The sequence below is a fragment of the Anoplolepis gracilipes genome, chromosome 17 (genome assembly GCF_047496725.1).
Source record: "Anoplolepis gracilipes chromosome 17, ASM4749672v1, whole genome shotgun sequence".
Taxonomy (NCBI): Eukaryota; Metazoa; Arthropoda; class Insecta; order Hymenoptera; family Formicidae; genus Anoplolepis; species Anoplolepis gracilipes.
Genome location: NC_132986.1, coordinates 6,607,140 through 6,619,365, shown reverse-complemented (window position 1 = coordinate 6,619,365; position 12,226 = coordinate 6,607,140).

Here is a 12,226-nt window from a genome sequence, read left to right as displayed (position 1 = left end):
GAGGCTACTAGTCGACCGTTTCGCATTACGCAAACGAACAAGCCGCTCGTGTCACGTGGCGGTCGCTCTGAACATAAGTCTCATAAATCCATATAAACAGAAAGGACAGCCGGAACGATCACGAGTAGCAATCCAGTTAATCAGATCGTTTCTGTGTTTGTTTTACAATGTATATTCACATGGGGAGAGATTAGGAATTGAAAGAAGATATTTTTTATCTCATTGTCAGATATAAAATTCTTTCGGGGAGTCAACATTTTAAATATAAATATTATCAATGTACAAAAAATTAATTCGACTTTCTTTTTTGATTAATATCACATTTATTATCTTTTCTCCTTCATTAGTACACGATTCGAGCTCTAGACTGTCGCAAGCGAATCTCTCTTTATTCGTCATTCATAAGTCGATGTATTATCTCGATAAATGACTATACATATCTCTAAACTTTAATAATTATCTTAAATTATAAAAAAAGGAACTATTTCTTTTCAGACGAAGCAATTTTTAATATGTTAGAAAGTGAGCAGCGAGAAGAAAAAAAGATGAGAGAGAAGAAAAGTTTTTTTCCACTTTTTGAGAAACGAAAAAAGAGAAAAAGAGAATGAGAGAGGCCGAGCCTCTCTCAATGGCCATAAAAGCCCAATCATAATCGCGGTATCATTAACGACGTCGTGCGAAAGAAGTAATTAAAGCGCGCGGCTCGTGTTCCTCGTGAACTCGAACTTGGCTGGTTCTTTCTCGGCTCGAGTTAACGGCTCCTTCTCTCTCGTAGGGTTTTGCTACCCGTCTGCTGGCTCTCCGCATCATTCCACGCGGCGTCATGACATCGGGCACATCGAGCCCAGGAGAGACATGCCATAGGAACGCCTCTACCTGACCGCCGCAAAAAGCGAACCTGCCGGGCCGGTGGAAAGGCTCGTCGGCGCCTCTCCACTTCTTTCTCTTCCCCTGCTCCCTTTTTTATATCATTACTGCTTACTTGTTAAATCGCAAAGAGAAAATTTCAAGATTATTATCTCTAGGCGCTCAAAACATTAGATTAATGTACAGTCGTCAATTCTTGGAAGTAAAAAATAGTTTCCATTTTTCACAAGCGAAAAATACATTTCGAAAAATCTATGTTTAATTAATTTTAAATTTTCCACAATTTTAATTATTACTATTAATATTCTTTGATTATTAGTAATTATCCAAATCTGTGCTGATAAATTTTCTTCTTTGAAACCTGCCATCACACAAATGCCTACTTTTCTAATTTATAAATTATTATTTTGATAACAACACGGCATGGACCAGAAGTAAACATAGTAAACACTAATTAGTACTTATCTATAAATACAAGAATAATACTGCAGTTGCGACAAGATAAAACATTCATTGTTAGTTGTAACTTTTTTGTATACTTGCAATTAGATACATTTTACCTAGAAACATCTTGTCCGGACTATCTATAGCATTCAGTACTCAGGTACTGAAAGTAAAGTGTATCTTCTGCATCATCAGTTTGGAGACTGGAAGGTGGATCGTATCTCCCCGACACGGCGCGCTTCGACGTCTCGTTTCGCGTCCGCGATGATAAAGGGCCCCGGCTCTCGGCGGGACCCGTTCCCTCTACCGACTCTTTCTCTCCCCCTAGGCTTCCTCCTCTCTTCCTCTTTCTTCCATTCTTGTTTCTCGGCGCACAGTAGCCGAGAGAGGAGGCTGCCTGCTGCCTCTGAGTTTGGCTCGGAACTGCATTCCGCAGCCGGCTCAGCTCGAGTCCCGGTCGCGTTGCATTCACCGCCATTGGCGCCACACGCGCATTTCACATCGTCGCCCTTTCGCACACACATGCACACGCTCTATAAATATATACGAACGTACGCATCTGTGCGTTCGCGCGCAGACGAACTCATCTGACTTATGTTCCGCGCATCGTGCTAAGTGACGTTATGCCGCAAGAGATGTGTGCCGCGAACTATAAAATTTAGTCCACGTGATTCCATTGTGGATCGTTTGTACATGTATCCTCAGAAGATATATAAAATAGAATATTTTAAATGGGAAATAAAAATAGTTACGTAAGAATTATTTCTTACTAGTGATTGTAAATAATTAATGCGAGACAAAATATTTAAATTATGTTATTGAAATTTTATATTTGCATCTACTATTTTCGCGAAAAAAATCTAACTTTTAAATAATATTTTATCTAAACAAAATTATTTAAATTATTATTTTTGAGAGTTTGCATTTGCAATACGTTCATTACTTATTATTACAGCAAGTGTGTTTCATAACTTTAGCACATTACAATATTAAATTTAATTTCGAAATCTAATGCTTCTCCCACACATAATAATCATAATAAAATAAATATATCATATTCTTTGATATGTAAATTTGAAGTCAAAGTCATACTTCAATTTTGATAGAGAATCGTGTTTCTTTCGGCAGTACATGTGTATTCCGGGTTTCGCTACCGGTTTATGAATAATAAAGCCAGTCGCATACACGTGTCGTTGACTCATTCGATACAATAACGAAGAAGAGGAGAAAGAGAAGACGCACCAACGCGGTACTTTCTCACTCTCGCTCTCGAAATAAAGAACTGTCCTCATAAGTATCCGTGCGAATAGAGATACGTCAAATAAAAATACGACAAAGTTCCGTGTGACAGGTGTTGTCTGACCTCTTTCGAGAAATCGGGTCATCGCACGTGGTTCCTCGTGTGGTGTTAACGGCGGCGGTAGAACATCAACGATGACGAGAATATGCGGTCGCGCCGACAAAAAGGAGGAGAGAGTAAAACGCGTTTTGTCTGGGTTACTCTATACTCACACCCGGACGGAGAAGTATCTATAATACCCCTCCTTCCTTTCTAGTCGAGTCCGTGTTTCTAGGATTCATCCTGTTCCCCGATTCAGATGTGCGAGACCACACTGCACTCGCTTGCGCGATGCATAATAATGCAACATGAGCGCAGAGGTTACATCGAGACTATCCTACCTACCTACCTACCCAGCCATCTAACTATCTCTACTTAACTATCTACCAACCCACATTCCCGAGGCAGAGTACGCAACCGTGTTTGCGGGGAATGCTTTGCGCTGTTCGGACTTCTTAATAGCGCGCTCTGTTCCGTTTGCAAACAAGATCTCCAAAAGCAGACGCAGCTAATAAGCACTTCAGCCTCAAAATAACGTCCCACAATTAATATTAATTGTAAGACGTTATTTCTACATTAATGTATGTATTTCTTTGTGAGACAACTATAATAGCACTAGGACTGAAATATCGGAATATTTCGATTCTCCCTGCCTAGTTTTTTTCCCACGCAATTTTAAATTTATTCTCTAAAAAAAAAAAAAAAAAAAAAAAAAGAAAGATCTCTCTAGAAATGGGACGTAAACTCTATACGATATATCTCTGTTATACACATCTGCTATAAAACTCTGTACGTGACGCAAGATAGATCGCGGCTAATGGAATCCATTTGATCCATGGTTAAAATTAATCGACGTCGCAAGCTTCGATTATATTTTATCCAAAGTATTGTTGTTTTCGCGCAGATGTGTCCGTAGTACCGCTCGAAGAAATATTTACAGCGTCGAATTCGTGTCACCGGACGACGAATACCGCGAATGTCCGGCCAGTGTGGCGCCAGCCACACGTCGGTAACTTTATATCACTGTCGCACGGCTAAGTACGGCACTGGCGGGGACCGACATACCCGGTCACGATTCAACGACTAGCCCACCGATGTATTTATACGACGAGAGACAGGCGGGTTGCGCGCGCGGGGGAGGAGCGGGTACATCTGTTTCCATCCGGGCACGTGTCTACGGAATTAGAACGTTTCGAGGGAGACGACGCGACGCACACGGGAGTAAAGACTTCGCGGGACGACAAGACAGTCTGAGAATACCGCGAACCGACGGATTCTAGGATACCTCGTGGTCAGCTGGCACGAAATAACAACGCAATGATGAAAACAGATTGACTTATCCCGAAAATAGCACTCGCGGAAGAATAGCGCATTCTCTGCCATATATTTTTAAATATTTAACATTCTAATTAAGGACAATTTCGATATCATTACAAGAAATATATTTTAACAATAAGAGAATTCTCTAAAGATATATTAAAGTATATTTATTTTAATTAAACAGATTAAAATATTGAAAGAATGCTGTAAGGACACTACGATGATTATAATTAAAATAAATATAACTAAAATAAAATGTTAAGTTAAATAAATTAAGAATATGAAAGATTATTCGACGTTCAATTTTATCTCTCTTTTCGATTATGAATTCTTTTACTAATTTGTAATTAATATTTTCATTAACAAACGATTAGAAAGATTAAAATATTTATTATAATTTTCTCAGATTAATAAAAATTTTTATAAACTAATACACTTTCTCTCTCTATCTTTTGAAAGGTGTTACGTGTAACTCGATACAAAATTGCAATATTCGTTTTCACGCCAAAGCCAACGGACAGAAAACGACGTCGTGTCGTGGCGATGCAGAAATGCAGTCGACGCAATCGAGATAGTACGGAATTCGCGGCGATGCGACTCCGGTACGTGTCAACGGATGACAGGGATGCCAGCTGAATGTCGGCGCCGCGGCGTCGTCTCGTGCCGCGTCCTTGTTTTGTGAATCGCGGCGACGCGTCACGACGTCGTCTTCGTCGTCGTCGTCGTTATCGTTGTGCAGCACTCTTCGCGCATGACCACGCGACCAGACGAATGCGTGCAGGTGTTCCGCGGGTGGAATAGAAATGGTCCGGGTTTCTCTGGCGTTGTGTGAATGTATAATTAGAGCATTTCCAAGTGCTCGGCGCTGCCGCGAGAGCTAGCTTTGAGTTTCTGATAAATGTCCCGCAAGTGACGCGACAATCTTGACAACAAATAGGAATATAGATCCTACTATTAGAAAAGAAAGCAAAGAAAAGAGAACAACAAATTTATCCTGAAACAAATTTATCCTCACACACTCTGATAAAAATGCAACACGGAGACATTATTTATTATAATCACAGTCCTGACATATATTTTTAATTTTTACACACAGTCTCACACAGATATCTGTTTCGCTTTTTCACTAAATCGAAATAATAGAAATCTTTTCAAACTAATAATAAAGTAGATGAAGAATAGAATGAATGAAAAACCTAATTAATGTAGATACCGTAAATGCAAATAAAATGCGCAATAAATAGTCCATTACATTTTATATGTATCAGTATTTTTAGTAATAAGTATTAAATAACATATTTTTTAACCTATACATCTATCCGTATATTAATATTTTTAAATTTATATCTTTTACAAAAAGAAATTCCTTGATTAATTAGGTTCAATAATTTCCAAATTAAAAATTATAAATACATTTAGTAATTTCCCAATTTCTGCCGCTACTGTACGTTCATTACTTACGTACGGGCTAAAATTATGTTATATTTCAATCAATGTACACGCAATTATTTACGCTTATACGGCGAACCATAAAGCACTCGCGAGTACCGTTCCGGAGAGCGAATCTACTCCGGCGTGGCTCGCTTTCTTTCGGCTACCGGGTTGTAAACGTGGGCGAGATCTCCGCGAGCTCTCGGCATATAAACCACATGGCACGTACGTGTGCACGCATATGTGCGTGTGGCGCCAGATGTGGTGCCTCGTAATCTTTTACGCTGGCCGGTCGCAGGCTTCGACCCGTTCTCGCAACATCGCCCTCTCAGCAACAACTTCTCTTTTCTCTCTCTCTCTTTCTCTCTCTATCTATCTATCTATATATCTTCTCTCTCTCTCCCATATCTCATTTATCGCTCTTGCTCGTCTTTCGCGCGAAGAGACATTGGAACCGAGTATCGCGTTTCCATAGCCGCAACAATAATAGCAAGTTTATACGCGACCAGCCGTTGATGCCGATGCCTGCAAAGTGGCCACGGTATAAAATTCTTTTTACTTAAAAATGCATGCCGAGCTTTACAAAATCCTAATGTTGAGGGGATAATATTTGTATAATGCGATATATCATGCGCCTTTCATTCTTTGATGTTTGATTGCTTTAGAGAAACGATAGGAAGAATTGTGGACTTATTTCGAGATTTGGATACTGATATTTATTTAATTAAATATTAATTATCGCAATAATATTGAGAGTGTGATCGAGAAAATCTATAAAAAATAAAATAAAGTAAAATCTATAAATAAAGAGTGATCACACAATTCTAGAACATCTATTATAATGTAACGTAACGATTTGAATGATACCAAATGCCAAAAAGCATGAAATTGCATTAGTCATTGCGTTTTAACGTTCACATCTGGACGTGGCGCAATGAAAATAACAGTTTGGATCTGACGCAAAGCGCATGAATTATTATTTTGATACCGATACACGAGACTTGAGTAATTTTACAATTTACGCAATTGCATCTGACATGCTCATTTGCACTTAGTAATTTTCAGTCAGTTTTTGTAAAGCATTCCATTTGGTTATAGCTGTGACATCGGCCATGTACGATTTTATCAAATTATTTTCTTCCTCAACAAAAAAGAAAAAGTATTTAAGAAATTTTTTTATAAAAGTTGATATTCTTATTTTAGCCTATTTTTCCGCTATTTCAATGTTCAACGCAACCAATTTGTTAATAATTAAAAATGTTTTTTCTCCTCTTAATCAAACAAAAAATCTACTAATGAAATTAAAGCAAACTCTTTACTATTTTCGCTAATTTAGATTTTATCAGTTGAAGTCAAGTTACGCAACAATCAATGTCACAAAGTTTAAAGCGGAAGAAATAAAACATCACGTAGATGTAAAACATTCGTTTTTTTTATCTCAGTATCTCACAAACTGACGTCAGTTTCCTTTCAAGGAAAATTCACATTGGTTATTCGCGTAGATTCATATATCGGCGTATGACCTCGTAAAGCTCGAACGGATCATCGGCTCGGATGAAGAAATTATATGAGATCACATATATTTCGCAGGAAGCACATCTGTCACGCATGTTTCCACGTTTGTGGCGAACGCTCTCGGAGTCTGAGTCAGCAGAAAACTCGAATATCGACGAAGGATTCGCGAATGAACACGCGATGTATCATAAAGACCTCACTTCTCAAATGGTGCGTGAATTACATTCGCGACGCAACAACGTTCGCGCGTTGAAACGATGAAGAGACATCGAGAAGATACATATATATCGCAACCATAAATGTGAGTTGCGCTGTTGTCTCGTGTCGAGACATCGGACCGTAAATTAACATTTACGAGATATCCTTCCCGGAATCGATCGGGCCACTGGCTGCAAGCCTGTTTCGAACGCAAAGATCGAGATCTCGCCATCGTCGCGACGAGGTAACCACCGTCCGCACGCTAACGAGAAAACAGGACCATTAGGGCAATGAGCCATGGGAGATAACTCGATTATCGATTATCGCGACGGCCGGAACGGAGAAGTTGCGAATCCTCGACAGATTAAAAAGAAATTATCGTACTTTTAGTCGTTAGCAAAATCTAAAGTAATGAGTAAGAAGAGATAGAGAAACACCTAAACAATAAATTTCATAAAATTAGAAATTGAAAAAGATTTCATGGAGATACAAATTAAAAGTAAGATTCTAAATTCTAGAATTTTAAAGATATTCTATTTAATTTTTTCTTCAAGCGACTAAAATTCGATATATATTCGATATAGTCGATATATATAAAATAAATTTCTTCATGTTAATTATGATTTTAAGTCTAATAATAAAGACTAAAAGGCTTACAAATTAAAATTACGGGAAAATATGAAAAGCATAAATAGCCAAGCGCCAGATGGAGCGCAAATAAAAACAACGTTTTGTAGTAAAACAATCAAACTTTATTTTCAAATGTTTCGATCCATTTTTGGATCATCTTCAGTGATAAAAAATTATTTTAAAATATAATAAAGGCGCCCATGATTTCACAATTGCATGAAATTATAATCACGCTCCCGTGATTTTAAGTCTGTTGTATTTCCATTTCCTCTATTATAATATTAAATCACCTTCTCTTCAAGGTACGATATGAAATATTAGCCTGAGAGGTACAACGATCGTCTAAAGTCTAAATGGCTGCAGGCATCCGGTAGCATTGATCGGCGAACGTGTTCACATGACGGCGATAAACGCCTTCGCAAAGTCTCAATTTTTTTGCTTCCTACGTGCGTTACCTGGCGGCTTTTACCTCTCACCAATGCCTCTCGTCCTCGTCCAAGCTCACTTCCAGGAACGATTCAGTGGGAGCACCGCCGAGATTATCTTGTTTGCGCGAAGTTTCCTCGTTACACGCGGGTGGACCTTTCCGTCTGCGGAAGGATCGCAATTATCTTTTAGAAGATCTACGCGTGATATTTTCGCGGTACATGTAACAAGACATTCTAGAGGACAGCGAAAAAGAATTGCAATTGAACTGGACGAACAAAAGGGAGCCAGTCATCAATCCTACACATTGTGATTCAAGGCCGATAGTGATATGATAATGATATAATAATGATGATAACGACTCCTTCTCTAATAACTTGGATGATGCGTATTTCATTATAATAATGCACGACTGATGAAAAAAAAAAAAAAAAAAAAAAAAACATGAACGATCGAAGTGCCTATTACGTTCCCAGGCATTTCTCGGCACGCATAAACAGTCGCAAAAGATAAGCTCATCTCCCTGCGGCATGCACTCAGCGAGATATATGTGTGTTATGATTTGCGAAACGAGGTTGCCGCAGCGGCTAGCACTTTGCGCGGCGTAGGAGAATGATCTTCGCATCTGGTGCGTGCGGCTCGCTCTCTTTATGCGAGACGAGACGCGTGCCATCGCGGGAGAGTATCAAGTTGCATCTCTTCTTCTTTTATATTCCTTCTCGTACAAACTCATCATTTTCTGAGCTCGAATCTTGCAAAACGAATCTTGCATATTCCATAGTTTCGGCAGACTAGTCTATAATTTTTACAAGATGAACGACGAAGTTGGAAAAGGGCAGGCGAGAACACGCCTAACTAATTTCTTTGTGTGTACGCGTTCTTTGTGTATCCAGAAGAGACGGGCGAGTAACACATAAGGCGCGTGTAGCATTGCTAATTAAGCGGCTGAGAGAAACGCGCAGGTAAAAAGCCCACCGAGACCCACCATCTCACTCGATGTGGGATCGGAGACTCTAACTTACAACTTATGACAATGAGGCAGAAAAGTATATTTGAAATATCGGTGACATTGGTACACACAATGGCCACGCCACCTGGGTTATCGAAACGAGCTCCGGACTCGTTTTTCCTCCTGAAGTTCCTTTAACACCTGTGTATACTAGCTCATATCATCCCCATCGTGCCCATTTCTCTTTCTTTCCTTCTCCGAAAGAGAATGAGAGAAAATGAACGGCCGAGATCCCAACCGAGGATGTTCTCGTGCGGGCTTTTATCCATGATACCTGAAGAGCCCTTATTCAGTCCTATTCAGACTTGGCTTTGTCTTGTCTATCTTGAAAAATGAGCCGTGAGATAGCGACGTAATTTTGACTTTATTCAGGTATAATTTTAAAAGAAACACAGGTTTCGTTTATTAAAGATTTAATTAATCCATATTTTTTTCAAATCTGTTCTCGAAATTATTACGATCAGTATTGAAAATAGAACTTTTTAAAATAACTATCCTTAAAAGATTTTTGTCACAAATTTAATAATAATAAAACAATAAAAAAAAAGATAATCCAACAAAGGCATTAAATGTATTAATTATTCCGTCTCCTACATCGTCCGAAAATCTCATTAGCATGGAGAATATCTATTTCTCTCTAATCACGTCAATAACATTGTATACATTTCTAAAAGAACTCAGAGAGCACTCGTTTCTTTACGATCATTTTCTTTATCTAAACCTTATATAAATCAGGTAAATAAATATTTCTTGCGCAACGAATACCTGTCTATACAACCAGCTAAGAACTCTTTAAGGCTCTACAGTATCCCCCATCAAAGCAATAATAAATTCTTTTTGACGTACAATGGCGTCGACGTGACTGACGTCGAAAGACGTCGAGACTGCTGCATTTTGTAACTAATACCTGTCTAAGAATCATTGTTGGTCAATCGTACCTGTTTAGTTCACGGCAGACCGCTCAAGACGCAACTAATCCGACTGCAGTTACATGTCATTAAAAGCTCTTTCAAAAGGAGATTGTCCATTTCTTTTCTCAAAAAAAAACAAAACATTTATATATTGCGCATAATTCCTTCTTGAAAAGAATTTTATCGAAAAAAATTTTAAGTCTTATCTTGAAAAAATTCGTAAGCTTTAGCTTAAAAAAAATTCAAAATATTTTAATAAGCGCATAAAAGACGGCAGAAATAATACAACTTTTTAAGTTGAGTGCTTCAGCACTTAAAATGTCAAAAGATTTTTAAATGTTTTTTTAAAACTAACAGAATGGCTGATTTCTGGTCATTCTTTTTCAGAAAAGATATTAGAAAAAATTAACTGCGATTTTCTTCCGTCCAGCAAAATAGAGATTTTCATAAAAGATTATATAAACAGATCCAAAAAATGTCACGAAACTTGAATATCAAATTTTCAAACATGTAAAAAGACGAAGTAAATCTGTCTTTTCTGAAAACAATGTTAAATGTACTTTATTAGAATTTTTAATTAAATATGATTTATTATTAAAAGATAAGATTGATTATTAAAAACTGGAAAGTCGCAACACGCAATCATCTTTGATCAAACTTTCTCCAAAAAAACCTGAATGATTTAAACTCCTTATTAAAATGCTTCGATTCTAATGTACGTATACGTTGTATTCATTAGAATTATAATCGAGTAATTAACTGTCATACAAAGTTTTCCAGTTCTAAAGAAATTTCTTTTCGTATATGTAGAGCACAACGAAAAGCAATACAGAGAGTGCGCAGAGGGTTAAGATCCCAAGGGTGAGAGAAAGTCTATATACTGTTGAATTTCTATAGTGGATAATAAAGAGAGCAAGAGAGAGAGGATGGACGAAAGGGGCGACGGCACCTTTGGAACGCATCGCCGAAGGTTCTCCGCGAGCGAAAAGCAAGACGAGGGATGATGGCAGAAGGAGAGAAAACAAGATCGAGACTTGATCGAAGAAGGATGAGGAAAGAAGAGTAGTGAGAAGAAGGGGGCAAAGGGAAATAAAGGCAATGAATGATGCTACGGCAGGTGCATCGTGGCGTGTTTAACGAGTGGTCCGATCCCAGGCTCCGATGCACCTGTAACACTCGCGTCGAACGAAGCGGGTCGAAAGAGGTCCCACCATCACCAGAAAGACGTTTTCCGCTCTCTCCTCCTCTCTATTTTTCTCTTTCCTTCTCTCTCTCTCTTTGTCTCTCTCTCTCTTTCTTCGTCCGAGATAGCAACCTTCTTAAAAGATAAATTACGCGGCTGCGAGTGCGTAATCGCGGCATCGTTGATTTACGACTTCGCGGAAACGCGTATCGAGGTAGCCGATGCGTGGTAGATTCCTCCTCGAAGTGCTTACGTCCCTCTTTCTCTTCAGGTAATCGTTTTGCTGAACGGGACGTGCGGCATGATATACTTCTCGCAATCGAGATCCCTGAAGAACTGTTCAAACTGTCTGTGAGACATTTATCAATCACGACGACGTCGTCAAGAACGAATGTGATTACACGATTAAAAAAAAGTGTTCAAAGGAAAATTAAATAAATTATTTTCTTGCGTTTGATAATATCAATAAATAGTGCACACACTTAACTTATACAAAAACTAACTACTCTTACTAAAAAATTGTAAGATTCATATTTTCAATAATTAATTAATTTTGTACTAAATATTGGTAAATATTTAGTACAAAATTAATAAATACTGGATATAAATTCTTTCTAAAACTTTAATTTAAATAAATTTTATTTATAAAAAGAATACAATTTTCCTACGTGTGACAAATTAACGCAAACAATACTAAATAATTAAAATACACACATTTTTTCCAAAAGAATGAAAAGAGAGAAAAAAGAATTTTCCTAAAATAAAATTCTAATATTTCGGAGTACCTGTATCATTGAGACTAATATGAGTAAAGATATCGATATTGTCAAACACCGCTATTCGCGATGCGCCGTTTCAAGATCCGTAAGTCAGGAAGCTGTATGGCCAGGCTTTAAGAACGTGAGAAATAAGCTATGCCGCGTATGTACCAGAGATGAAATACGATCGCCCCG